Source organism: Lissotriton vulgaris, chromosome 11 (assembly GCF_964263255.1).
Source record: "Lissotriton vulgaris chromosome 11, aLisVul1.2, whole genome shotgun sequence".
NCBI classification, from domain to species: domain Eukaryota; kingdom Metazoa; phylum Chordata; class Amphibia; order Caudata; family Salamandridae; genus Lissotriton; species Lissotriton vulgaris.
The window spans coordinates 818,470,674-818,498,601 of record NC_141699.1 but is presented as its reverse complement, the minus strand read 5'-3'; positions in this window follow the sequence as shown (position 1 = coordinate 818,498,601).

Here is a 27,928-nt window from a genome sequence, read left to right as displayed (position 1 = left end):
TCACTTGCCACAGCCACTGTGCCCAGGGCATGGAAACAGGCCATGGTGGTGCCCTCGTTAAACAAAACACTCTCTCGATCCTGCCAAACCAGAGAACTGTCACCCTATCTCTCTGCTTCCCTGGGCGGCAAAGATTACTGAGGCCTATGTCGACTCCCTCCTGTCGGATTTCCTGACCAGGAATAACCTGCTAGACCCCTCCCAGAATGGCTTCCTACCAGGTCACAGCATGGAATCTGCTCTCCTGGCTGTGACAGAACATCTCTGGTCCGCCCTGGATGCCGGGCAAACGTGGACGCTAATCCTGTTGAATCTGAGTGCCGCGTTTGACACAGTGTCCCATGCCATTCTACTGCACCGTCTGGAGGAGGCCGGCATCACTGGACCGGCATTGGAGTGTCTCGCCTCCTTCCTCCGGGAGAGGTAATTTGTGGTGACAGTCCCCCCATTCGCCTCAGGCATACACCCCATCAGGAAGCAGGAAAATTCTGAAGGGACATTAACAATTTCTTCTTTTTCTTTTTTTTTACTTTGTTTATTGGCATTTTGTCAGTATAACAATACAATTACACTAAAGCGGTAGACATTACATTGGCTTTGAATGAATATTTCCTTGCAGTGCATATCTGGTATTAAAAGTACATCAGTCTCAGTACATTCCAATCAATAGTGTCATGACTAGAGGAATGAGTATCACAACAAGCTCCTGATTGGGCAATCATTTTCCCATGCGATCCGACCATTTTCAATACAGCAGTAGCCTAATATTTATGGGGGGTTGTTTACTACATTGGCAGTTCTTGTACGCACCTGTTCGGCTCATGGCCGAGGCCTGGAATTCATCAGGGCTGTGAGAAGTAGGGGAGATGCCTCAGTGGTCTCTGTTAGTGCTGTCTATTGGCATTAGTGCTCTTAAGGTGTAATTCAATCACCCTCCAATCCCCATATGTGGTGTACTCCACCGCAGCCCACTATGCAACCAGCCCACTAATGCGCCGCTATATCTCACGTATCCCAGATGCATTGCTCAGCTATCTGCGAAATTATAAATATCAACTGACATGTTACATCGATTCCCTCAGGCATCCATCCCCAGGCCCATTTGTCCCGTGTGTCTCAATGTGATTAGCAGCCCACAGCAGTGAGTCCTCTTCTTCCGTGTCTGTGGCAGCCATTTTGGGCATATATCGAGTGAGCGGCTCCCAAATATCACGTGGTCTCGAGTGAGTGGGAAGTAGTTCGGCGTAAATATTGTTTTGCTCCTGACAAAAAGTAATATATTTCAGCCATTCCTTAAACTTAGGTGCTCTGCCCTGCCCACACCTACAGGCCATTTTGCTTTTGGCAGTTAGTAAGCCTCTGTAGTCTGGAGGGTATCCCAGGAGACACATTTCGGGCGTCAAATCCAAGTGTATCTCCAGCATGTCACTTAGTGCATTTCCAATCTCGACCCAATAGCTCATTATAGTCGTGCATTCCCATGCTAAATGTAGGAAGCCTGCTCCTTCCCGCCCACAGCGGTCACATCTAACGCTATCTCGTAACCGGAGTTTATGTAACTGTACCGGAGTATAATACATTCTGTGGAGTAATTTAAAGTGGATAATTCTAAATCTACTGTTAGCGGTGATGCGTTCAGTTTGTTGACAACTGTGTGTTGAAGCCCCTTCTGTAATAGTATGTCCCAGTTCCGTCTCCCATCCATGTTTAGCTTTCATGGTATTATGTGTCCCTGCTCCTATGGAGCTTTGTTAATGCGGGACATGGCATGCATTACCCCCCCATATAAGTTTGTGCAGTGGGGGCAATGTTGGTTGTTCTTGTGGAAATGCGAGGTTACTGCTTTGACAGCTTGTCACAAGCGAATATATAGGAATCTATCGATTGTGGTGGGAGGTGTGTCGCCCATAAATGTAGTAGCATCTTTGAATTGTCCCTGATGGTACATATCCCCCCAGTGTTAAGCCCCAGATGCCACAGACGTAGTAGCATGCGTTTACAAATCCCTTCCTGTGTAACCGGCAGGTTAGGTTGATCGAATAGGGGAAGTAGGGGGGAGTACAGCATAGGGATTTGAGATCTTTTCTCAGTGGCGCGCCATGCATTATTTGTGCACACTACAGTAGAGCTTCGTCCCCTGGCTGTCTTGTCATCTACTCCTAGGAAGTCCCTCAGCGGCGTCGGCGCCATGGACCCCTGTTCCACTGCCAGGCGTGTCATGAAGGGTGGGGGGACGAACCAGTATGCTGCAAAATGTGCCTGGGCACTGAAATAGTATAATGCAGGATCCAACGCTTCAAAACTGCCTTATGTGAATGGCAGTGTAAGAGTACTCCATTTTATCCTGGGTTGCTTGCCGCCCCACGCGAGGCGGATGAGTTGGCCCTTTAGTCTAGTGAAGAATGGGCGACCAGGAGGGAAGGGAATGTCCATAAATAGATATAAGAATTTGGGCATTATGACCATTTTCATTAGAGCTATTCGCCCCGCCATAGAAAGTGGGAGGGCAATCCATCTAGTGATCAGATCCTCCACCTTAGTGACAGCCACTCCATAGCTGGCACGCATTAGTTCCTCCTTGTCTCTCGTAATATTTATCCCCAGATACATGACCCAGTCATTGCTCCACAGCAGTGGATATTCAATTTGGAATGAGTCGCTAGCGTCTGTTAATGGCATGACTTGGGATTTGCCCCAGTTAATGGTTATTCCCGAAAAAGCCCCAAATGTTATTATTTCTCTTAACATGGCCACGCAATGTCCCCTCACAGTGACTTTTAGTGCTTCCCACACCAGAGCCAGGGTTGGGACGAAGTCTACATTGAGTTGTAGATTTTCTTCTAGTGCTTCTCCAATTTCAGACACAAACACTGTATTCAGCAATGCTGCGAGTTCTAGGCGCCACTGCCAAGTGTGGGAGGACATTCCCGGGGGAACCACCGAGATGAGCACCGGGGAATGGTCTGAGTAAGTGCGCGCAAGGTGGCAGGAGGAAAAGACGCACAGCGTAATGTCTTGTGACACAAGCCACAAGTCTAATCTAGACAACATGTTATGTACAGCCGAGTAGAAAGTGCCTTCATATTGTGTTGGGTGCTGGTGGCGCCATACATCTACAAGGAGATTGTCAGTGACTATTTGCTGGAGTTGGCGCTGCGCTGTGGAGTAGTGATGTGGTGGTGGGTGTGAGCGGTCGTAGGGTGGATGCAGTGTTAGATTAAAATCTCCTCACCATATGAGGTGTGTTGATCCTATATTTACTATCCGCACCCAGAGGGTGATAAGTTAGTCTTCGTCATCTATATTGGGTCCGTAGCTGCATACCAGTGTGACGGAAGCTGATGCCACATTTCCCCATGTTATGCAGTATCTCCATTGTGGGTCACTCTCAGATCCCTTCTCTATGTATGACACCGTTTTTTTTATTAGGATGGCTGCCCCTCTAGAGAAGGCGGAGTATCGAAGAGAAATATCTATGCGAAGCCCACCACATGGCGAATTGAGGCCGCACCTGAGGGGAGGTGTGCGTTTCTTGCAGCATGGCTATGTTAGTGTGATGCCTGTCTAGATAGGCCAGAATGTGTCTCTTCCTGGGATTGCCCAATCCCCGAACGTTCCAGGTGAGGTAATTTGCTTTGTCGTATCAGTCTTAAGGCTGTTATCCTCCATCCCTCCTTGGCTTGTATTCATATGGTCTATCTTGGACCACCCAATGCCTACGGCTGCGTGGTACCCCAATGATGAATGAATGAATGAATGAATGAATGATTCGATTGTCTGAGCCATAGTGAAGTATTGTGACTTGAATAGTGTCTACCTGGTTACCCCATCATTCCTCCCACAACGGCGTCCCCAACTTGCCGTGCATTGGTCCCTCCCTCTGGATCCCTCCCAAATTACCTCAATTAGTCTGGACATGCATATCACCATAACATTGATTACGTGGCAGTCTATGCTTACTATTGAATGATACATCATGCATGGCAGCTGTATCCCCCAACATAGGACCCTAACTATATTATGCCATTGCAATCTCAAGCACAATGCCTCAATATCATTTAGGGTCCCTGGTGACAATGTCCATCGAACCAAACAAAACAGGCAGATGCCTAACAATACAAGTCCCACTATCAGGAAGTAGGAGTGCTCCCTAGAGACGGGTGTCCCAGGGGGTGTGGCGGCTCCTCCCCCTCCATGATGTCATGTGGGAGGGGCCTCTGAAATAACATTACGATATCTGGTAGCGTCTTTACCATCAGGAAAATAATGAAAACAAAAGTTTGCTGTAAAGCTATAGTTCTGTACCTGAGTCGGGATGGGCGTTACCTTCAGATTGAGGGCAGTGTCACCAGCCGCAGGAGTAACAGGGCGTCTCACCATCATTTGTATGTTCAGTTGCAGTCCTTAATGTCAATCTTCTCCCTTTTGCACCCTAGCACCTCCGCCGGTTGTGGGTGATCGCACCGCTCTCTTGGATCTCAGTATTGTTTTTTTGAAGAACTCTGTTGCTTATTGTGGGGTGTTACAAATCTGGTGCTTGCCATCGTAGGTGATCCCTAGCCTCGCCGGATAGAGCATCGCATATACCACTCCTTCCTGTTGAAGTTTCTTCTTGATGGGTGTAAATTTCTTGAGCGGTTCTTGCACATTTAAGATAAAGTCCGGGTACAGCGAGATAGCGTTGTTGTCAAAAATGACGTCCTTCAGTTCTCTTACCTTGCAGAGTGCAGTGTTGCGTTCGCGATAGTTGAGCAGTCTTGCGACTATGGGACGGGGAAGTGCACCAGCGGGGGTCTGGGCGCTAGCGTGCGTTGCTCTCGCTCCACTATGAGCGTCTTGGAGAAGGCTTCTTGTCCAAAGCGCGTTGTTAACAGTCGTTGTACATAATCCTCAGGCCTACCAGTTTTTGCGGACTCAGGCCCTCCTGTTATGCGTACGTTATTTCTTCTTGAGCGGGCTTCGATGCCCTAATTTTTGGATGCAATCACTTTTAATAGTTTATCAATGTCTGTGAGTTGTCCCGCTGCTTGCGCATGGTCGTCTTCTAGAGTGGATATCTGCATTTCAGCCTCTCTAATTCTCCAGTCTTGGTTTTCGAGCTTGTGAGTAGTCTGTTCCATTCTGGCACACATAGAATCCATTTTGTCCTCAATGGAGGCGAAGCTTGCTTTCATCGTCTGAAGGATCGTCTTCATGTCTACCTCGTCTGAGCTGTTCATCTCGGGCCAGTGCTATCTTGCTCAGGGTCTGGCGGTTGTCCTCTGGGCTTTTTGCGGGTGTCAAAACTCAGTTTAGGGTGTCTGCCATCTTGTTTTCCCATTGTCTTATGCCTCGTGGTAGGTGGAGTACCCCGGCGTCTATGCAGAGTTGATTGGCTGACTGTTCACCCCGCACGATATAGCCGGAGTATGGACAGTCCTGGATCTAGTTGGCGTAGTCCCTGGTGCTGTCCAGCCCCTAAGCGCAGGAGTCTGGGCGATCCCTTGGCGTCTATAACGGTGAGTTGTGGTGTCCTGGAAGGGGCCCTCCTTAGGGCTTCTATCCGGGACCTGGCGGGAACATGGATTGCACTTGCGAAGCTAGTAGCGTAGAGCAATCCCGTTCAGGGACTTGGCACAGGTGCTTCTGTCACTTTCCCATACTTGCGCAGGTTTTGGGTGTTTCATAATTCTCTGTACAGACGCCATTGTCGCCTCGTGTGTCTCAGTGGCAGTCAATGGCAGTTGCCGCTTCAGCAATGAGGGAGGCCCCCAGGGAACAGTCCGGGCATCGCCTCCTATGGGTTTGTGCGGTGGCCGCCTAAATTGCAGGTGTGCTCAGTCTTGGGCTGATCCAGGGGCCGGGGCCTGTCAGGCAAAGCGGTGTCAGGCGATTTCCATACACAGCTGTGAAGGCGTATGAAGGAGAGGTCTTGGTGTGCAGATAGCACTCCCCACTAGCAGAGTGTGTCTTCCTTCCTACTGCCAGGAGGTCCCTAGGGGCCGTCACGCATCTAGGCCCGTGGCCTTGGTGGTGATCACGGAGGAAGCAGAAATTTGGTGCAGTATAGGCAAGGAGAAGGAGCAATCAGGCAGGCTCAGAGTGCAGCTTGGCAGGTTTAGAGTGAATCGCGGCAGCTTAACTGAAACACAGCGGGTGCAGGTTCGAAAGGCCCGAGATGAAGCCCGGCAGGTTCGGTGTGAAGTCGGCAGACCAAGGGTAAAGCTCGGCAGGCTCGGTGTATAACTCTTGGCGATCTTGCTGTGGCTCTGTCCAAGTGGGTGGCGTATATAGCGCTGGTCTCAGAGCCTATACGCACATGCGAGCTGCACCACCTACAATTATGGGGCGGCGTGCAGCTAAGGGGTTTTGCAGATTTCAGCAGGCGTTTCTATGGCTGCACAGCTCATGGGGGCTTGCCTGTGCCGTACGGGGCAACGCTGCTTTCCCAAGTCGCACCCGGTACCAGAGTGAAGGCCGGCAGGTTCAGGGCGAGGCACAGCCGGCTCAATCTCGGCAGTCACAGGATTGAGCTCTGCAGGATAGGGGTCAAACTCGACAGGCTCGGGCGAAGTTCTCGGTGATCCCTCTGAGGTGTTATCAAGATGGCGGCATAGGCAGCGCTGGTCCCAGGGCCTACGCACTCATTCGGTTCACACCACCAGCGATCGTTAGGCAGCCTGTAGGTGAGGGGGTGTCGCAGTCCACAGCAGTCATTTTTTTGGCTGCCGATCTCCTTGGGGTTCGCCAGTGCCGCGCGGGACAAGGCCACCCTTCCCAGCCGCAATGCTGATCTCGAGGCACATGGCAAGCTCTTCCTCACAGCCAGGCCCCAGCCCCAGGCCCGCCACAATCCCAGTCCGCGACCACCTTTCCCGGACGATTACCCGCCTTGCGCTCCCACAATCACGTACCTTGAGTGCGGCGCTCGTCTCTAGCGACTTGCACTTTGTCTGGTGGTCATCCATATCCAGCTAATGGATCGCAGATGTATCTCTATCCCTGGCTGTTACGGGTCCGTTATGTGTAGTGCGGCCTTGGTGATCAGCGCGGGGCACCCAGTTCGTGGGGCAGTCTGATCCTTATTCGGGACAATCGTTGCTCCAACAGCCTCACAAACACCTCAAACGATTTCTGGTGTGTTAGCCGATTCAAGGAGAATGGTTGATGGCAGGATCCACTGCCAGATTTAGAATAGATAATGAATGGTGGGTTCTGGGCTGACAGAGCCTTACTACAGTGCAGCCATCTTGTTGCACGCTCCCTAGCGTCTCCCGAACCAGGACATTAACAATTTCTTCACATGAGCACGCTCATCTCTGGTGCCACTACCTCAGTGCACCACAACTCATGGACCCTTTATGATAGAATCTTTTGTGTATTATTTCAGATTTGGTGCCCCTACCTTAGTGCACAACAAGTCATGGATCCTTTATGATTGAATCTCTGTGTGTGATTCGATGATCACTATTATAGTTGTTTCCAGCACAAACCATTCCCTGAGGGCTGGCTTACACTTACCCCACACGCATCGAGCACAGACTTCACTGGACATGTTACCCTGGTAATAAAAGGGGGCCGCGCGCACGTGCCCGTAGCCAGTTCCACTATCTATCTAACTGTGCCCCTGTGTTCATTTTGTATGCATGATGGCCCTGGGCCCTACCACATTACATTGTGCTGTTCACTGTGCACGCAACCATGTTACCTCTGGCAGTGGGGAAGACCTTGGTTATGCAACTTTTTCTGGGTCATTCTATGAGTACATGGGTAGAGACTGGATGATTAGAGTACTGCAAGAAGAGTGTATGGTGAATTTAAAAGAGCTTGGATATTTGTAGACTGATTTGATAAGTACATATGTTGGTGAAGCTTAACCCCGAGCACGAGCTTGGCTCTAATTGGCTGCCAACCAGTGGCAACCCCTGCGGAGCGTCAGGATTGCAAACAAAGCCTTGGGAGAGCCGACGCTACCCACGGAGCGTGAGTAGGCACTGCGCTAGTTCCTGAGGCACCCGCTTTCTTTGCTAATGGATCCCCACAGCCTTTGCTCTAGTACCCTGGGTTCCCGGCCACTAAAATCTGGGCCACTGGCTAACGGTAATACCATTGGATGCCTGGAAATCTGAGTCCAGGAGCTTGGAATTCTCATTTTGGTATACTGCATTCTCACTCAGTGGATACTCTCCCAGGTCGTTGATCTCTGAATCAAGGAATTCTGACTGTTGGATCCCCGGAGTCCCTTAAACTGGATCCCCTAAAGCGAGCTGCTGGGTCCGTGGAGCACCGGTAATAAAAGGCACAGAATCCTGTCTGCAAGGTATTTCCAGCCCCACAGCTGGATCATTGACATACAGCGGATAAAGCCATTTGTTTATTCCCCAGAGTTGTGTTGCGCTGTCTACTTCCTTGGAAGAGAACATGGACTGTATGTTTTAACCAGCAAGCAGGCGCTGGGTGGCGATGCGCCCTCTCGATCTGGAGCAACTCAGATAGCCTTCACTTGGAGTGTTTATGTTTACGCGGAGTCCCCCCAACATGTAGAAACCACTTGGTGTGAGTCTGGATGCGAGGGGATAGAGGAGGCAACAATGTGTGCCTGATAAGGGGACCAAGGAATGGCTGGACTTCCCAGTAACCAGGGGTGGTGTTGATACCCACAGCCAATTCTTATTGGGTACCACATGGTGCAAGTAATGCCCTGTTACTCAGTGGGCCTCCTCAATGGACTATCAAGACCAGCATGCACCTGGCTGGGGAATGTTAGAAAAGGAGCTAACGTCATTGAGCGGAGGAGGGGTGAGAGACCACCTGACTGGGAGTGGTCTCAGGAAGAGCATAACATTGCTTGGCCCTCCAGGAACATAAAGAACACATTGAGACTGGCACTGATGAAGCCGTTTGACCGCTGAAACGCGTATACTGAGCGTTTAAGGGACAGAATCTCTTTGCGTATGGAAAAACCTTTAAAGCCATCCGTTTCTTCCCCGGAGTTGTGTCACGCGGTCTACTTACTTGGAAGAGAGCATGGACTGTATGTTTTAGCCAGCAAGCAGGCGGTGGGTGGCGATGCGCCCTCTCGATCTGGAGCAACGCGGTGAATCTGCACTTGGAGTGTATATATATATATATATATATATATATATATATATATATATATATATATATATATATATATCCAACAGAAGAAAAGCGCCCTTTTGAGGAGCCCCAGCTGAAAGTTACCGCTTTTATTTCAGGAAAGGAACAGCTCAGCAAACAGCACAATGTCTCTTTTTAAATTAAAATCCCAACGCGTTTCGAACAACGAGGTGTTCTTGCTCACGGGTCTCTGGAGACTGAGAATGGCAGCTGGTTAATTGGGGAACACCTTGATAAGTATGCAGAGCTCCGCCTCCGTGTGTGAGTGCCCATTTGCATGCTGGAGCCTGTAGTTCCACCCAAGTATGTCCCTTGTGGGTGCCACCATAATCAGTCACGTAATCCACTATCAAAACCTCAGTAGGTAAAGACAACATTGGTAAGTATGCCAAACTGCATATTCAAACCTCTTCTGCAAGCCTTTCAGTTCCTTTAGTGCTCGAGGTTTCACCAGCACTGGTTCCGCTAGAGTTCAGCGGCGGGCTTCCTCGCGACCGGACATGGCCGCATTACATCCAACAGAAGAAAAGCGCCCTTTTGAGGAGCCCCAGCTGAAAGTTACCGCTTTTATTTCAGGAAAGGAACAGCTCAGCAAACAGCACAATGTCTCTTTTTAAATTAAAATCCCAACGCGTTTCGAACAACGAGGTGTTCTTGCTCACGGGTCTCTGGAGACTGAGAATGGCAGCTGGTTAATTGGGGAACACCTTGATAAGTATGCAGAGCTCCGCCTCCGTGTGTGAGTGCCCATTTGCATGCTGGAGCCTGTAGTTCCACCCAAGTATGTCCCTTGTGGGTGCCACCATAATCAGTCACGTAATCCACTATCAAAACCTCAGTAGGTAAAGACAACATTGGTAAGTATGCCAAACTGCATATTCAAACCTCTTCTGCAAGCCTTTCAGTTCCTTTAGTGCTCGAGGTTTCACCAGCACTTGTTCCGTTTAGAGTTCAGCGGCGGGCTTCCTCGCGACCGGACATGGCTGCATTACATCCAACAGAAGAAAAGCGCCCTTTTGAGGAGCCCCAGCTGAAAGTTACCACTTTTATTTCAGGAAAGGAACAGCTCAGCAAACAGCACAATGTCTCTTTTTAAATTAAAATCCCAACGCGTTTCGAACAACGAGGTGTTCTTGCTCACGGGTCTCTGGAGACTGAGAATGGCAGCTGGTTAATTGGGGAACACCTTGATAAGTATGCAGAGCTCCGCCTCCGTGTGTGAGTGCCCATTTGCATGCTGGAGCCTGTAGTTCCACCCAAGTATGTCCCTTGTGGGTGCCACCATAATCAGTCACGTGACTGATTATGAGACCCGTGAGCAAGAACACCTCGTTGTTCGAAACGCGTTGGGATTTTAATTTAAAAAGAGACATTGTGCTGTTTGCTGAGCTGTTCCTTTCCTGAAATAAAAGCGGTAACTTTCAGCTGGGGCTCCTCAAAAGGGCGCTTTTCTTCTGTTGGATGTAATGCGGCCATGTCCGGTCGCGAGGAAGCCCGCCGCTGAACTCTAGCGGAACCAGTGCTGGTGAAACCTCGAGCACTAAAGGAACTGAAAGGCTTGCAGAAGAGGTTTGAATATGCAGTTTGGCATACTTACCAATGTTGTCTTTACCTACTGAGGTTTTGATAGTGGATTACGTGACTGATTATGGTGGCACCCACAAGGGACATACTTGGGTGGAACTACAGGCTCCAGCATGCAAATGGGCACTCACACACGGAGGCGGAGCTCTGCATACTTATCAAGGTGTTCCCCAATTAACCAGCTGCCATTCTCAGTCTCCAGAGACCCGTGAGCAAGAACACCTCGTTGTTCGAAACGCGTTGGGATTTTAATTTAAAAAGAGACATTGTGCTGTTTGCTGAGCTGTTCCTTTCCTGAAATAAAAGCGGTAACTTTCAGCTGGGGCTCCTCAAAAGGGCGCTTTTCTTCTGTTGGATATATATATATATATATATATATATATATATATATATATATATATATTCACTGAAAAAACCATAGGTTATAGACCATATATAGTTAGGAATTAGCATTTACAAAACCTTGAAAATTCACTGAAAAAACCATAGGTTATAGACCATATATAGTTAGGAATTCGCATTTACAAAACCTTATTTTACTCACACAAAACCATTGAAATTCCATATATAGTTAGTTGCACTAACTATATATCGCGCACCCGCAATCCACTGCTGATGATGTCACATATTACATCATTCATGACATGGTCAGTGACATCACTGATGACATCACTGATGACATCTCAAATGACATCACTGATGACATCTCAAATGACATCACTGATGACATCACTGATGACATCTCATTTGACATTACTGATCACATCACTGATGATATCATTCATGTGATAATACGATGAACCTCTTCAGACTCTAATATAACCTTAGATACAATCAGTGTAAACAGACACTCACAGACTGTCACTCATCCATGGAGTTACTCACACACCTAGTCAGTCAATCAAAGAATCAATCACACCTCCATTTCCTCAACTATACAGTTATACAAACTTTACTTATTCAAACATATACTAACACATATTAACTCTCTTATACAATCCCTGATACAAGTTCACAATGATCCATACAGCCACTCACACATTCACTGGCTCTTATGCACAGTTATTTATATATGTCAACTCTCACATGTACTGTGTTTTACATATGTACTTACTTTGACATGTAGCACTGAGATATCCATTCACTCACCAATACACTCATGCACACAGTCAACCGCCCATACAGCAGTTTCCACATGCACTTTTGAAACCATACATCTAGTGAATCAACTGCTCACACATCTATGCACAGAGTCATACACCTCCCAGCCACCCACACACACACTCAGTCTCCCATACAAATACTTGGGCAACCAATCAATAACCCATATAGTTACTCATATAGCTACTTATCAACACATGCAACAGTTTACAGAACAACAGACATAATGATGCACAAATTAAGACAGTTTAGTCACTAACCCATGCACTCAGTGAGACACATTTAATCACTCACTCATACAGTCAGTCATGCACCTACTAAATCCTTCATCCAGACACTTATACATCCACTCATTCTTCAATATGTAAGACATATTTTAACTTTACAGAAACATACAGTCACTGGATGTTGTCATCAGTGATGTCATCAGTGATGTCATTTGAGATGTCATCAGTGATGTCATCAGTGATGTCACTGACCATGTCATGAATGATGTAATATGTGACATCATCAGCAGTGGATTGCGGGTGCGCGATATATAGTTAGTGCAACTAACTATATATGGAATTTCAATGGTTTTGTGTGAGTAAAATAAGGTTTTGTAAATGCGAATTCCTAACTATATATGGTCTATAACCTATGGTTTTTTCAGTGAATTTTCAAGGTTTTGTAAATGCTAATTCCTAACTATATATGGTCTATAACCTATGGTTTTTTCAGTGAATTTTCAAGGTTTTGTAAATGCTAATTCCTAACTATATATGGTCTATAGCCTATGGTTTTTTCAGTGAATATATATATATACATACATATATAAACATATATCATCTGTATATCTATATAAATACAAACATAAATGCATGCATACATATACTTATATGCATTTTAGGGTTGTTAGGGCGTTTTCGTGTGTATTATGTTGCTTTTTTAGGGCTTTTGGGTCAATTAAGTAGGGTTCCCGGAGCCTAGGGCTGAGGGGCCGGTTCAGTTTCGTGCGTATTGGTGTTGGCAAGGTTTTGAGGGATTTTGGCGGTTTTTGGTCGAGATTTGGCCGTTTTATGGTTTTTTTTGTGTTTGCGGGGGGCGCGTATTCGGGTTGAAATTCGTCCCCGTTCCAGTGGATGGATTGGGCTGATTTTTGGTGAGATGTTAGGGAATCGCTGGAACTAGTGTCCAGCCAAGTTTGAAGCGGATCGGAGCAGTGGAAGTGCTTTAAAGAGCAATTTTTGTGCGGAGTAGCGAATTGTCATGTTATTCAATGGGAGTTTTTGGTGCGCATGGAGAAGGTGAATTTGGGGTGTTCCAGTTGCGCTAGAGGGACGGGGCTTGGGTGAGCTGTAGGGAGAGTGGATCGGCAGGTGTGCCGAATTTTTGGGATTTGTTGGCCGAAGGGAAGGGTGTGCTTGGGCAAAGTCGATTTGGTGAAAACGGTGCGTTATTTACATGAAAGTTGAAAAAACACTAATAAAAGCAAAGCTAAAAAGCCACCTCATTACAAACAGAATGGCTTTAACTTAAACGAGGGCGACATCTATTGCATTTTCAATGCTTGTTTACTTTGGTTCCATCAAGAAGGCATTCAGATGTGTCACACATTTGCCATAAATTCTGAATGTTAGCACTCTAGTTGCATATTAGATCACTGTAGTAAAGCTACTGCTCACCAGGGACGTCTGCTGCTGGTATTCAAAGTGCATGTTTCAGTCTGCATGTCAGATTTTTTTTAATGAAATAGAAGAGGATTTGAGAAGTCACTCAAAATGATCCCTAATTTTTCTTTCTGAAGCACTAATCATACTTTCTATGGCAAAATTAACCCCCTCATGTTGTTCCTTTTTAAATTGAGTGTTTTCAGACTTACCACTTCATTCCAATCAAGATGGCTTCTGGTGTGCCATACTTTTGTCATAAGTAAGACTGTTAGCGCTCTAGTTGTTCTTTAGAACACTCTGGGACATTCTGTCATTGGGCTATACTTGGGGTACATCTGGGTGATATTTGGGCTACATTTAGGCTCTTTTGTCTCTGGTGGCCATCTTGCGAGACTATGTCAGAATTTTTTAATGAAATTGAAGAGGGTTTGAGAAGTCACTCAAAATGTGCCCTAATTTTTCTTTCTGCAGCACTAATCATAATTCATATGGCAAAATATACCCCCTCATTTTGTTCCTTTTTAAATTAAATGTTTTAAGAGTTACCACTTTATTCCAATCAAGATGGCTTCAGGTGTGCCATACCTTTGTAATAAGTAGGACTGTTAGCGCTCTAGTTGTTCTTTAGAACACTCTGGGACATTCTGTCATTGGGCTATACTTGGGCTACATCTGGGTGATATTTGGGCTACATTTGGGCTCTTTTTTCTCTGGTGGCCATTTTGGGAGACTGCATGTCAGAATTTTTTAATGAAATAGAAGAGGATTTGAAAAGTCACTCAAAATGTGCCCTAATTTTTCTTTCTGCAGCACTAATAATACCTTCTATTGCATAATATACCCCCTCATTTTGTTCCTTTTTAAATTAAATGTCTTAAGAGTTACCACTTTATTCCCATCACGATGGCTCCAGGTGTGCTATACCTTTGTAATAAGTAGGACTGTTAGCGCTCTAGTTGTTCTTTAGAACACTCTGGGACATTCTGTCATTGGGCTATACTTGGGCTACATCTGGGTGATATTTGGGCTACATTTGGGCTCTTTTGTCTCTGGTGGCCATTTTGGGAGACTGCATGTCAGAATGTTTTAATGAAATAGAAAAGGATTTGAGAAGTCACTCAAAATGTGCCCTAATTTTTCATTCTGCAGCACTAATCATACTTTCTATGGCAAAATATACCCCCTCATGTTGTTTCTTTTTAAATTAAATGTTTTAAGAGTTACCACTTTATTCCAATCAAGATGGCTTCAGGTGTGCCATACCTTTGTAATAAGTAGGACTGTTAGCGCTCTAGTTGTTCTTTAGAACACTCTAGGAGGCTGCAGTAGAACACAAAGGAATCAACTGACAGTCTCTGTCCTTGTTGGATGTACATGTTTTACTGAGAATGTCAGACTTCATTTTCACATGACTGAGAAAGATAATGTGAATTTACAGAAAATATGCTTTCAGTTTAGCTTATAGATCCCCTTCCAAACCACTGTGGGAAAATCATGAGATATTAGTTTTCTTTCAAACAATATTCATGATATCACAGCAGAAGGTTTTTTCACATGGTAAAATCACCTTAGAACCCACCACAATTCCTAAAACGAGTATGGTACCATCAACAAATGATTTATAATGTAACTAAAGTCCTAAAACCCTCTAATAACTACAATGCTTTTTAATGAGGTGCTATCATGTATATTGGTCCCAAGATGGCTGCCAACACTTCTTGGATGAAGTGCTGACAGCCAATCAGATCAGATGTGTGGTTAGGCTCCGCCCAGATATATATATTTTTTTGAACCTAAATTACTCAAAATCCACTGGAGCACATATATTGAAACCTAGCAAAGGCACATCAGGCTAACAGTCCCTACAATTTTGCCAAGTTTCGTGCAAATCCATTCAGCCGTTCGAGCTAAAAGTGAGGCCAACCGCCCTATGGAAATTAACATGGGAAAAATGCGTTTTGGGACCCCCCTTTTTTCTCGGCCCCCCCTTGATGAAACCCCCCCAAATTGTCAGGGGCTGCTCAGAAACAAAATGTTCCATTTTCCTGAAAATTTCAGCCAATTCCGTCCACAAACGCCAAAGTTATTAGACATAGAATTTTCAAAAATCCCATAGAGAAAAAATCCTAACTATATATACCTACTGGCGACCGCCAGTAGGTAATATATATATATATATATATATATATATATATATATATATATATATATATATATATATATATATATATATATATATATATATATATATATATATATATGGATATATATATATATATATATATATATATATATATATATATATATATATATATATATATATATATATATATATATATATATATATATATATATATATATCGCCACACTCCGCCTTTCAGTCCTGAAAATTAACGGAAGACAAACCCAGGTATGGTGCATATTTTAGCTGTTTATTGCCAGTGTGCCACCAGTTCTGCCATGAAGGGTTTCGGCCAGATTCGGCCTTGATCACATGACGCGTCTCTTGAGCCAAAGTGAATCTTTTAAAGTGATAGTAACCAGCACATGTGGTACAGCACATTAATAGACATAGAAGAAACATTTATAGGATAATCCTTGTAACCTGTGGCTGTGCAATATTTCTGCAATAACTAGTAAAATACCGAGTACATAAAATGGTGTTTATATAAATATGAATACATAAATGTAAAATATGAATATATAAATGTAAAAATACATTTAAAAAATATATTTAAAAGCCATATTAATATACGATGGTAAAAAACCTTTGCCAACATCGGTTGGTATTTACTAAGAAAGAAATCCATCTTGTTAAGGCCACTGCTAGGATTTGTTAATCCATTCACCACAAAATACCTGTATAACAATATATATATATACAATAGTGTCAGTCAAAACGTTTAAGCAAAAAAATATTTTATAGTGAAGGATACCTATTGAACGAGCTCAAATTTGAGTTTTTTAGGGAATTGCAACCCAATGAGCAGTAAAACGCCTGCCTTTTGAGCAATCAGGAAAATCAGTCTCAGTTATCAAGAATCTAAAACGCAAATCATGAAAAGGACAAAAATTATGAATACAAATGAATGTAGTAAGAGAAACATTAAATATTACCGAATAGCAGTCATAGTGCTTTATTTCTGCACTTCATTAGGTTGTTCTAGAAAAATGAACATTTAGCTAACTATTGTACAGTTACATGATTTGCTCTGTCGCGTATAAAGCGAGCTAAAGTGCTTTATTATGAAAAGAGTTCATCTGTTAAACAGAACTGCGTGAACATCAGCAGGTGTGCATTAATCCCTGGGCAATGACTTGCGTCCTAATCTTTTATTTCAAAAACGAAATTAAGAGCCATAGAAAATGATAAACCGAATAGGGAAGGCTTGTGACCAAAGCTCTGTCACTAGTCACATCATTTTACAGAAGTATCTGGATGCTCTTGGGGGAGATTCTTGTTTTACAATGTGGTTTAGATAAATTATTTCTAGGAAAGCCGGCAGCTCCTCTCTATGGGAAGGAAAGCAACCTGCCACGGAGAGTGAGATAAAACACTCGCAGGGGCCCGCCGTGGTGTACCAACGCGCCGTGCCCATCTCCAGAGGATACAGCAGGAAGAGACACTGGTTAGTCTGTCAGAAGACTAATTGCAAACGTGTCATACTGGGAGCAGGAGACGCCAGCCCACCAGATCCCTTTACCGCACTGCATCGGTTATTACCAGTGCCTCGGAGTTAAACTTTTCTCTCGCTCCTGGCCCTTGTCATTGTGCGTGCCACTGAGCATGGCTGGTGTTTTTACTTCGCCTTTTGTAATAAAAACAATCATAATAAAAACTACATATATTCACTCAGAGGAGTGTATTTGGGTACCCCCTTGTCATCCATTGGGTTGTTCAAACGACTGCACGTTTTGCTTCTGAGTGCTGCTGCATAGTTCGAGGTGGAGGAGCCACTGGAAGCTCGAGCCTGAAGTTTGGCTCTGGCGCAGCTAGAGGTCCTGATGCCCCCTTGAGCCCATATGAGCCCGGCTCTCATGTGTCTTTCAGTTGCCACCCTTACTCTACCCAGTATATGGCATTAAGGCCAGAGCTGCCGAATTTGGAACTGGGGAATCAGGTTCGAGTCTCGGCACTGGCTCAAACTCCTGCAATTTGGAGCAAATCACTTAATCTGCCAGTGCCTAAATAAAAAAACTTTAAAAAACTTGACCTTTTATTATGTAACTGGTGCTCATGTAAAGCGCTCCAATACCTCCTTTCGCGCTGTCTATAAATGCAGCAAACTGCACAAAGAGATAAAAACAAACATTTAAACATAAAAAGGAGATACCCAGTTAGTAGTTGATTTGTACAGAGTGAAACCAGAAATCCTGGATACATTGCATTTTACCCAATTAAATTGAATGATCTTTGGCAAATATTAAATGTCACCAAAACCACTTTTTCTTTCCAATTGAGTATGAAAACATTGAAATGTGTGCGTTCACATCGCCACCTGTAGAACAGCATTTTGTGTTTGATTTAATAGACTACAGTTTTGCTCTACAACAATCTGGGCCATTTACAGGGTTCGCATGACAATTGTCTTGTCTCTTGGTTCACTAATGGTACTGTCGCTAGTGTGGGGATGGGGACAGGAATGGTTCTAATTTGAAGTTTAAAAGCTATCGCTTGTAATAAGAACTTCACTATGCAGTTTTATAATGTGACATATTAATGTCAAAGCTTCCGTATGATAAAGAAATATACTTTTTTACCTTTAAGGAGACAATATCATATTTTACATGATGTTTTTTGTATGACTTACACAGCAAATATTTTCAGTGCTCGGCTCGTACACTGGATCTAAGAGGCAAAGCAGAATCTTGGCTCAGATCTGGCTTGGCTCTCGCTGCTAGTTTCAGTTTCAGTTTATTTTATTATGATTTGGAATTCCAAGGAATTCCACATACAAATAAAAAATAAAACATCATTCATACGAGTCAATGTGCAAAACAGTCAAGAATTACAACATCAATATTGTTAAAATACATTCATTAAAAAGTAAGAAATCTCTTTTCATCAATAATCTTTGTCACTACAATAGTCGGCATAATTCTCGTGTGGAACACTTACGGTCAATATCAATCTTTTCCCAATTAGAACCCCGTAATGGTTATCACCCTGCGTTAACAAATTAACTGACGTTTCGAAGGTAGACACTTGGAATAATATACAATTTTCAACCAATATACACATGGCTCTCGCTGCTAATTTGTTGGCTCGCCAACCTCTATGCACACAGCATGGGGCATAGGTCAGCTCACTGCGGTCATTGGTTCTTGCCCACTGAGAGACACCATTTGAGTTGTTATTGTGCACTGCCACCTAAAAAATGTGCACATGAGTCAGTGGCGTCTTGAAGTTATAATAATTTCAAAGCCAGTGGTACCTTTTGTTAGCATCAATAATTGCAAGCCTATGTGTGTCTGCTGTGTTTAGGTAGTGGATTGGTTTCTTTGTTTATTGCCATATGTTTGCTATAGAAATAAAACAAGCATTTACAATGCAATGGTTTTGCCTTTGTTAAAGTTAGAGCTATTGGCATTGCTCTCGACATTATTTTTATTTATGTTTTTTAACATAAATAAATGGCATTGTCATTTACAATGCCACTAGCTTTATCTCTCGCAAATGACACACACACACAGAGCCCCCCCCACACACACAGAGCCCCCCACACACACAGCCACACAGAGCCCCCCACACACACAGCCACACAAAGCCCCCCCACACACAGCCACACAAAGCTTCCTACACACACACAGCCACACAAAGCATCCCACACACACAGCCACACAAAGCTTCCCACACACACAGCCACACAGAGCCCTCCACACACACACCCACACAGCACAAGCAGGCAACAGGGGCACACGGAGGCACAAGCAGGCAACAGGGGCACACGGCGGCACAAGCAGGCAACAGGGGAACACGGAGGCACAAGCAGGCAACGGGGGCACACTGAGGCACAAGCAGGCAACGGAGGCACAAGCAGGCAACGGGGGCACACGGAGGCACAAGCAGGCAACAGGGGCACACGGAGGCACAAGCAGGCAACAGGGGCACGAAAACGGAGGCACAAGCAGGCAACAGGGGCACACGGAGGCACAAGCAGGCAACAGGGGCACACAGAGGCACAAGCAGGCAACAGGGGCACACAGAGGCACAAGCAGGCAACAGGGGCACACAGAGGCACAAGCACGCAACAGGGGCACACAGAGGCACAAGCAGGCAACAGGGGCACACGGAGGCACAAGCAGGCAACAGGGGCACACGGAGGCACAAGCAGGCAACGGGGCACACGGAGGCACAAGCAGGCAACAGGGGCACACGGAGGCACAAGCAGGCAACAGGGGCACACGGAGGCACAAGCAGGCAACAGGGGCACGAAAACGGAGGCACAAGCAGGCAACAGGGGCACACAGAGGCACAAGCAGGCAACAGGGGCACACAGAGGCACAAGCAGGCAACAGGGGCACACGGAGGCACAAGCAGGCAACAGGGGCACACGGAGGTACAAGCAGGCAACAGGGGCACACGGAGGCACACGCAGGCAACAGGGGCACACGATTACTGGTGGCTGACATTATTTCATGAAGTCGACCCATCACTTCTTTTGCTTTCCTTAAACAGAACAGTCAAAACCTAAAAAGCAGAGCAACACATCATGTTTTTTGAAGCCCTGCCTCTCCTAATGTCTTTTAGCTTATTATAACAATTTACCAAATACACACATACCTGAGCACATTATTTACAACAGAATTTTACACTATGTCTCTTTAATTTTTGATTTGTGTGCATTTATGTATGGTATAATGCACTCTGGGTTAAGTAGTAACTGGTCTTGGTACCAAATGACCCAATTTACTATAAGCTCTTTATTTTGATGAGTCATCGATCTTGATAACTATTAATTCGCTATTAAGTACGTCCCGATTTCTATCTGGACGTGTATTGCTTCCAGCAACATCCTGCTCTGTATAAACGTTAAAAACATTGCCATACTGGTCTGTAACTGCACGTGTGCTATTACAAATGAAAAATCGCTCTTCATCTAAACTCAGATTGGGGCAATAATGCGTTCTTGGGACAGTGGATTTTGGTCTAATATCATTCTCAATCTCTTGACGCTTAAGCTCCTTCTTACGCGTCTATTCAAAGGGGAATAATAAGTTGCTACCTACAAACTAGTGCACACAACCACCTCCCGTACTCCATGCACAAGCAGGCAACAGGGGCACACAGAGGCACAAGCAGGCAACAGGGGCACACGGAGGCACAAGCAGGCAACAGGGGCACACGGAGGCACAAGCAGGCAACAGGGGCACACGGAGGCACAAGCAGGCAACAGGGGCACGAAAACGGAGGCACAAGCAGGCAACAGGGGCACACGGAGGCACAAGCAGGCAACAGGGGCACACGGAGGCACAAGCAGGCAACAGGGGCACACGGAGGTACAAGCAGGCAACAGGGGCACACGGAGGCACACGCAGGCAACAGGGGCACACGATTACTGGTGGCTGACATTATTTCATGAAGTCGACCCATCACTTCTTTTGCTTTCCTTAAACAGAACAGTCAAAACCTAAAAAGCAGAGCAACACATCATGTTTTTTGAAGCCCTGCCTCTCCTAATGTCTTCTAGCTTATTATAACAATTTACCAAATACACACATACCTGAGCACATTATTTACAACAGAATTTTACACTATGTCTCTTTAATTTTTGATTTGTGTGCATTTATGCATGGTATAATGCACTCTGGGTTAAGTAGTAACTGGTCTTGGTACCAAATGACCCAATTTACTATAAGCTCTTTATTTTGATGAGTCATCGATCTTTATAACTATTAATTCTCTATTAAGTACGTCCCGATTTCTATCTGGACGTGTATTGCTTCCAGCAACATCCTGCTCTGTATAAACGTTAAAAACATTCCCATACTGGCCTGTAACTGCACGTGTGCTATTACAAATGAAAAATCGCTCTTCATCTAAACTCAGATTGGGGCAATAATGCGTTCTTGGGACAGTGGACTCTTGGTCTAATATCATTCTCAATCTCTTGACGCTTAAGCTCCTTCTTACGCGTCTATTCAAAGGGGAATAATAAGTTGCTACCTACAAACTAGTGCACACAACCACCTCCCGTACTCCATGCAATCAGCTTACCTGACCGTCGGCGTCATCGTCACGGTCATCACAGGTCGCACAGGGTTTCTGAATCCGCTATGGGTGTCATTTACATTTGCAATGTAAATTACGTCGTTCCTTTCTCAGCACCCTTCAAACAATGAAGTTTCTCCCACATTTGTAAATTGAAATGGGACAAAGGCGGGTGAAAGTCATGCACGGTCCTTTTCCTAGCTTGTATTTATTCATACCGAGGGATTTTTCATGCAAATGCCTGTAAGCGCACATGGGATGCTATAATTAGATTTCACCAAGTGCGTTTGAATCGCAGGGTCATTGACCCGAGAAGACACACATGCAGGCAGGAGTGCACGCTTCCATGTGTGTTCAGATCGCAGGGACACGTTTAGCAACATAGTGGGACATTTTCACGAGCAGCCGTCCTGCGAGAGGCTGGCACAGACAGACAGCCCTTCAAGCAGAGGGTTGTTTATGTGGCCGTGAGCGTGTGGGGGGCTTGGCTTCAGTGCCACCTGTAAAACACACGGCCGCATTCATTAAAAAGCAGGGGGTGTCTTCGGAGACAGGCTGGCATAGAGGGGGTGAGGTGGCATGAGGCACTCTGTGTATGGTTGTAAATGAGTGTTGTGGCTTCTGTATCACCTGTAAATCACATGTCCACGTTGAGAAATCTGTCAGTTTTGACCTCTGCCCACGCTTGCTCTGCCTTACCTCGGTTGAACACATGCTTTGGCATGATTACCATGTGCCCTCTTCGGGCTCGGGCACTGTCGGGTGCCCCAGAACAGGTGCCATGCTGCAGGGTGGGCATAAAGTCTTCCGACAGGCTACACCGTGCACCCACAGGAGACTAGGTCATCCTCTGCGCCCTCTTCTCGGGTCAATGTACATCCATGCAGAGGTCAGCTGATGGCGTGGGGCGTCCTCTAGAGAGCAGCCGTGACATCTCCCCCTTTAGGCACCGGTCGGGTGAGAACGCCCCCATCGGGAAGAGAGGAGGCGGCGGCGGCGGCATCTTGAACCCCGTCGATTCGGAAGACACCCCACAGGAACGCTTCGGGCTTCACAACTTTCTTGTTAAAGAGGAGCGCACTCGACTTCCTGCATGTTCCGCGATGCTTCGGCGACCACCATGAACCTTCGGCGGGCAGGGAGGGGCACAGTGGGAGAGAAGGTGGCAGAACTGGTGGAGGGAGAAGTTGAGGGTTAGGTGGGCGAAGGTCCCGTGCAGGGTGTTGTCTCGAGGGATCTCTGGGTAGGGCTGAGATGGGGTTGGCATCTGAAGTGTGATTGGCGGGAGGAGGCAGATCGCATGATTAGGGCTGGTCTCGGCAGAATCGGTGTTGTGAGGGGTCCTCACAAGAGTGCACCGAGCGGGTACAAGAGAAAGGTTAGTGAGGGAGAGCTGGTTTCAGACGGCAGATCGCATGATTAGGGCCGGTCTCGGCAGAATCGGTGTTGTGAGGGGTCCTCACAAGAGTGCACCGAGCGGGTACAAGAGAAAGGTTAGTGAGGGAGAGCTGGTTTCAGACGGCAGATCGCATGATTAGGGCCGGTCTCGGCAGGATCGGTGTTGTGAGGGGTCCTCACAAGAGAGCACCGAGCGGGTACAAGAGAAAGGTTAGTGAGGAAAGGCACGAAGAGCGGGAGGGGGGTCGGGAACGGCCACACACGAGGTAAACGGAGGAGGGGGGGCGGAAAGGCACGAAGAGCGGGAGGGGGGTCGGGAACGGCCACACACTGACAGCGGGAGGGTGAGGGGCGGGAACAGACACACACACACGGACAAAGCAACAAACTAAAAAACAAAGCACTCACCTGGACATCTTCCGGCAGATCTCTTGCTTCCTGCTCTCCACTCCTCCTCCCGATGACGTGGTGGAGGCTCGGCCGGCTGGGCCAATCCCAGCGCGGCCCTGGCTGGAGGCGGACGGCTGCTTCCTTAGGCGAGACCTAATAAGAACATACAAGATTGAGGTAAAGTGACAGAAAGTGTAGAGTCCAGGTAGAAAGAATCATGATGAGGAAGCAAGACAAGGAAGACCTGTTTTTCGGACATCCCAGTATTCAGCCAGTGGAAAGTTGGGATGGCCTCCTAAAAAACGTTGGGCGGGCCTTTATTTATTTTAAAAATGAAGCTGTGGTCCCCAAACCCCTTGCATTCTTTCGCCGTTCCCCTCAAATAATACACAGCCCTTTTATCTTCACACATGGCCACATCTGTCTTAACTGTTCACGAGGAGCAGTTTAAATGCAAACGTAGATATTTTTGGTTTTGTTATTTTACTCGCAAAAACAGAGCTGCAGGAAAGCATAGAAAACACCCCCAGCGAAACAATTGAAATGACCTTTAGAGGTTGTCGCGCAGAAGTGATGACAGGCCGGGGAGCATGGAGACAGGACAACTCCCGACGCCATCGCGGTGCTCTCCGGAGCTTGTGTCGCACTGGCCATGATCCAAAGATGAGGCAGGGGCGTGTGCTTCACTACTCTTCGTCATTGTTCTGCTATCTCCATCATGAAGTGCGTGTGCATTAACACGACGAGCGACGGCACGCTTACCTCAGTCAGGCTGTCTCCGAGTATGAAGGGTGTGGGCGGGCGGGAAACAGGGCTCTTTCATCGCGGCCTAATCAATAAAGCATTTCCCTCCTTCTCCCTGTGCGGCATTGTTAAAATCTCCAGAGGCATGTTTTCCCCACCAAGGGCTATCAAATTAGTAATAATGTTTTTTGTTTGCCTTTTCACGAAGAGCGGGAGGGGGGTCGGGAACGGCCACACACAAGGTAAAGGGAGGAGGGGGGGCGGAAAGGCACGAAGAGCGGGAGGGGGGTCGGGAACGGCCACACACTGACAGCGGGAGGGTGAGGGGCGGGAACAGACACACACACACGGACAAAGCAACAAACTAAAAAACAAAGCACTCACCTGGACATCTTCCGGCAGATCTCTTGCTTTCTGCTCTCCACTCCTCCTCCCGATGACGTGGTGGAGGCTCGGCCGGCTGGGCCGGCCCTGGCTGGAGGCGGACGGCTGCTTCCTTCGGCTGGCCGGCCTGAGGAGAGGGAGGGAGACGGGCTGCCACGGAGCGGGAGGGAGGGGCTATCGAGCGACTTTTGTGCAATGTCCCGAGCAGGAAGGCAGAGGCAGGTGCCGGCAATGCCGGACCAGATTCGGGGGCGTTCCCGGCTTTTGGCTGACGTCGCGTGACGTCGGCAAAAGCCAAAGAATCTCGGGAACGCCCCCGAATCTGGTCCGGCATTGACGGACAGGCCCCTCGTCCAATGGCTAGCCTCCATTTATGGAGCTAGCCAATCGGAGGAGGGGGCGTATCCCGACCCACACACACAACTCAAGAGGTTTTTTGGCACATGCGCAAAGCGCATGGCCAGTCAAAACCTAAAAAGTAACCATCAGGCCAGCTAACATTAGGCTGGGCCTATTGGCTTCTAATACTTTTTAATCATTATTTGGCGCTAAATGAAATTACAGTTGTATGTACTGGGTGCTAGGTAAATTCTTTACGTACCCATCAGCTGTTCATTTGCTAAGTTGTGTGTTTTTTGTTTTTTTCTTTTTCACCATTGCAGACCATGCCCTTTGTCTTGGTTGCATTTGTGAGAGGGTGGTATCACGGTACATATTTTTTAATGTCCAGGTGCAGGCCCTGCAGACATCTATATTCCTAGGCCATATGCTGCGTGGTCCAACTCGCTTTTTTGCCTCAGAGTGCCTACTGTGCTTGGGTTGGTGCAGTCTGCCACCAGGAAGACCTACTAGGTGATTTTAATATTTGGCTACATGCTCCCTCTGTGGAAGTAATGATTGGTATCATTTTGACAATTGTTTTAGTAGATGGTCACCTTGTGCAATCAATGCAACATTAACCGATTATTAATCACCATCACACTTGTTCCTTAACAAAACTGATGTTTATCTACAATTGATAGGAAACAATAGGGCATATTTGCAAGCCCCTATCGCCATCAGAACAATACTTTTAAAGACAATACACCCATCCTCTTATTTACAAGGCAGTGCTAAGCCAATTAACATGGATTAACACTACCTTGTAAATAAGGCCCCCCTTTCAACCTACACTTAGCGTGAAAGGGTCGTGCAATGGGCGTTCCACCGCAAAACCCATTGATTTTGACGCTGCCCCATCTTTACAAGGGTGGCATAAATATGGAGCAGCACCAAAATTAAGACTAGGGAAAACCTTATTTTAACATGGTGAAACAAGGAGAAATACTTTATTTCTCCTTGTTTTGCTGTTTCTATGTGTGCTGCATTGTGCAGCACACATAGAAACAGAAAATTGCCATGAATGATGCAGCACACATAGAAGTTGCAAATCACCATTTTGGATTGTTTATGTGCAGGAAAGGACACCTTCCTACACATGAACAATCATTCCCTCTACGTAGGCACCCTTCCACTATGGTGCAAGGGTGCCTGCATTGGCGCTAGGCAGCTAAACCTAGCACAAGCGCAGGAAGAATCGCAGGGGTGCACCATATTATTGTAAATATGGTGCATACCTGCGTTTCTAGAGTGATGCAGCACGGTGTAAGCAATTTTAGATCTAACTAGCTCTCCGACACTTTTTTATACATATTCCCCAATTTCTGCCAGAAATTAGGCGGAGATGCCATGTGTTCCAAGTGAAGAAAATCAGAACAAAGACAATAACAAACAAATATATGGTTAAAGAAATGTGTTGTGTCGGTAAAAAAATAACCTCAGAATTTATAATAGTTGATTGTCCATAGTTGCCGAATCAATAGTTTACTACTTATTACTGTTGACGGTAAATCAACCCTAATTCCAGGTATAAGGGTCTCATCGGGACTTTAAAGATGTAGGGACCAGCCGGAGGCCGGTAGTGGGAGTACCTGCCGGGCAGTGACGTTGCGTGCACTGCATCACCAAATGCGATGCAGTGTGCGCAACAAAATTCTTTTTATTTATTTATATGTTTACTTACCTGTTAAGGTCCGTAATTCATACATTACTACCCCCCACCCTGCCCCTCCCCCTCCCCACGTCACCGCCCTGCAGGTACTCCCACTACCGGCCGCGGCTGGTAGGGACGTCTGCATTAGTTTATGAATGTGGGTGAAGTTCAGGTGAGTGGTCAATACCCAAAGTGTGCATGTGCTAATTATTTAATTTGTACTCAGGGGTATAATTCAATACCTGCGAAATTGAATCATGCATATCACCAATGGATTGTAGTGTATTGTCAATGGGACTAAAAAAACAACTCCTTTAAGAAGGACGTCCCCAAGTTGAATTTACCCGCTTTGAGAGGTCTTGCTTTCCTTGTTCTGTGGAAACATAGCAGGCAATCTGGTAATATAGAGGAGGAGTTCTTTCTACCGGCACATCTGCAGACAGTGCAGTAACAATGACGTCACTGTCAATCGGGCAATTCAGAGTGCTATACGCTCGCCTAATACTGGATGAGTCATCGACTTCAAAGGGTGGCTTGAAAACTTCACATTTTTTTCAAGGACTGTCAGCGTCATGAAGGGACAGGAATGAATCTATGAAATTCCTTGAATTTTGAGTGTTCTACTGTGGGCAATAAAATAGATGACCAAGGTTCCCGAATAAGAGCATATGATAGTGGAGAAGTAAAATAAACTCCTGAAATACACCTCAGATCGATACTTGTGTCAGATCTCGCCCCCTCGGAATGGCAAGGACTCAACACCCTCCCAGTGTGAGGAACAACACCGAACATTTACCAAGTCCCGCGAAGGTCGGAGTCAGAACTACAAGTCCCGGCATGCCGAGAATCGCGTCACGCAAGAGACGCGGGGTCAGACGTACACCCGGAAATAAAGACCGCATTTGAAACCAGTGGCGGCGCCGATAATTCAGCAAAGTCCGGAGGTGTTGTGGCGGTAAGCGGTGGTAGCGGTAAGCACTCGGATTGCTGTTTGCGGGTGCCCTCGAGACTCTCTGTGACCTTCTGGGGCTACAGTTTCAAACACGCAAGTAGCGTGTGTGCTGGACGTCCAGTGACTTTTCTTGAGCTTCAGATTCGTGCACGCAAGTAGCGTGTGTGTTGGATTCCAAGTGACTCTCTCGGCTGAGAGAGGTCATCTAAGTTCAGAGAGGACTTCCTGTGTACATAATTACAGGCGCAGGTGTACAGCGTTGCCTAGAGACTTTATTCATGTTCGAATTCACTGGACTG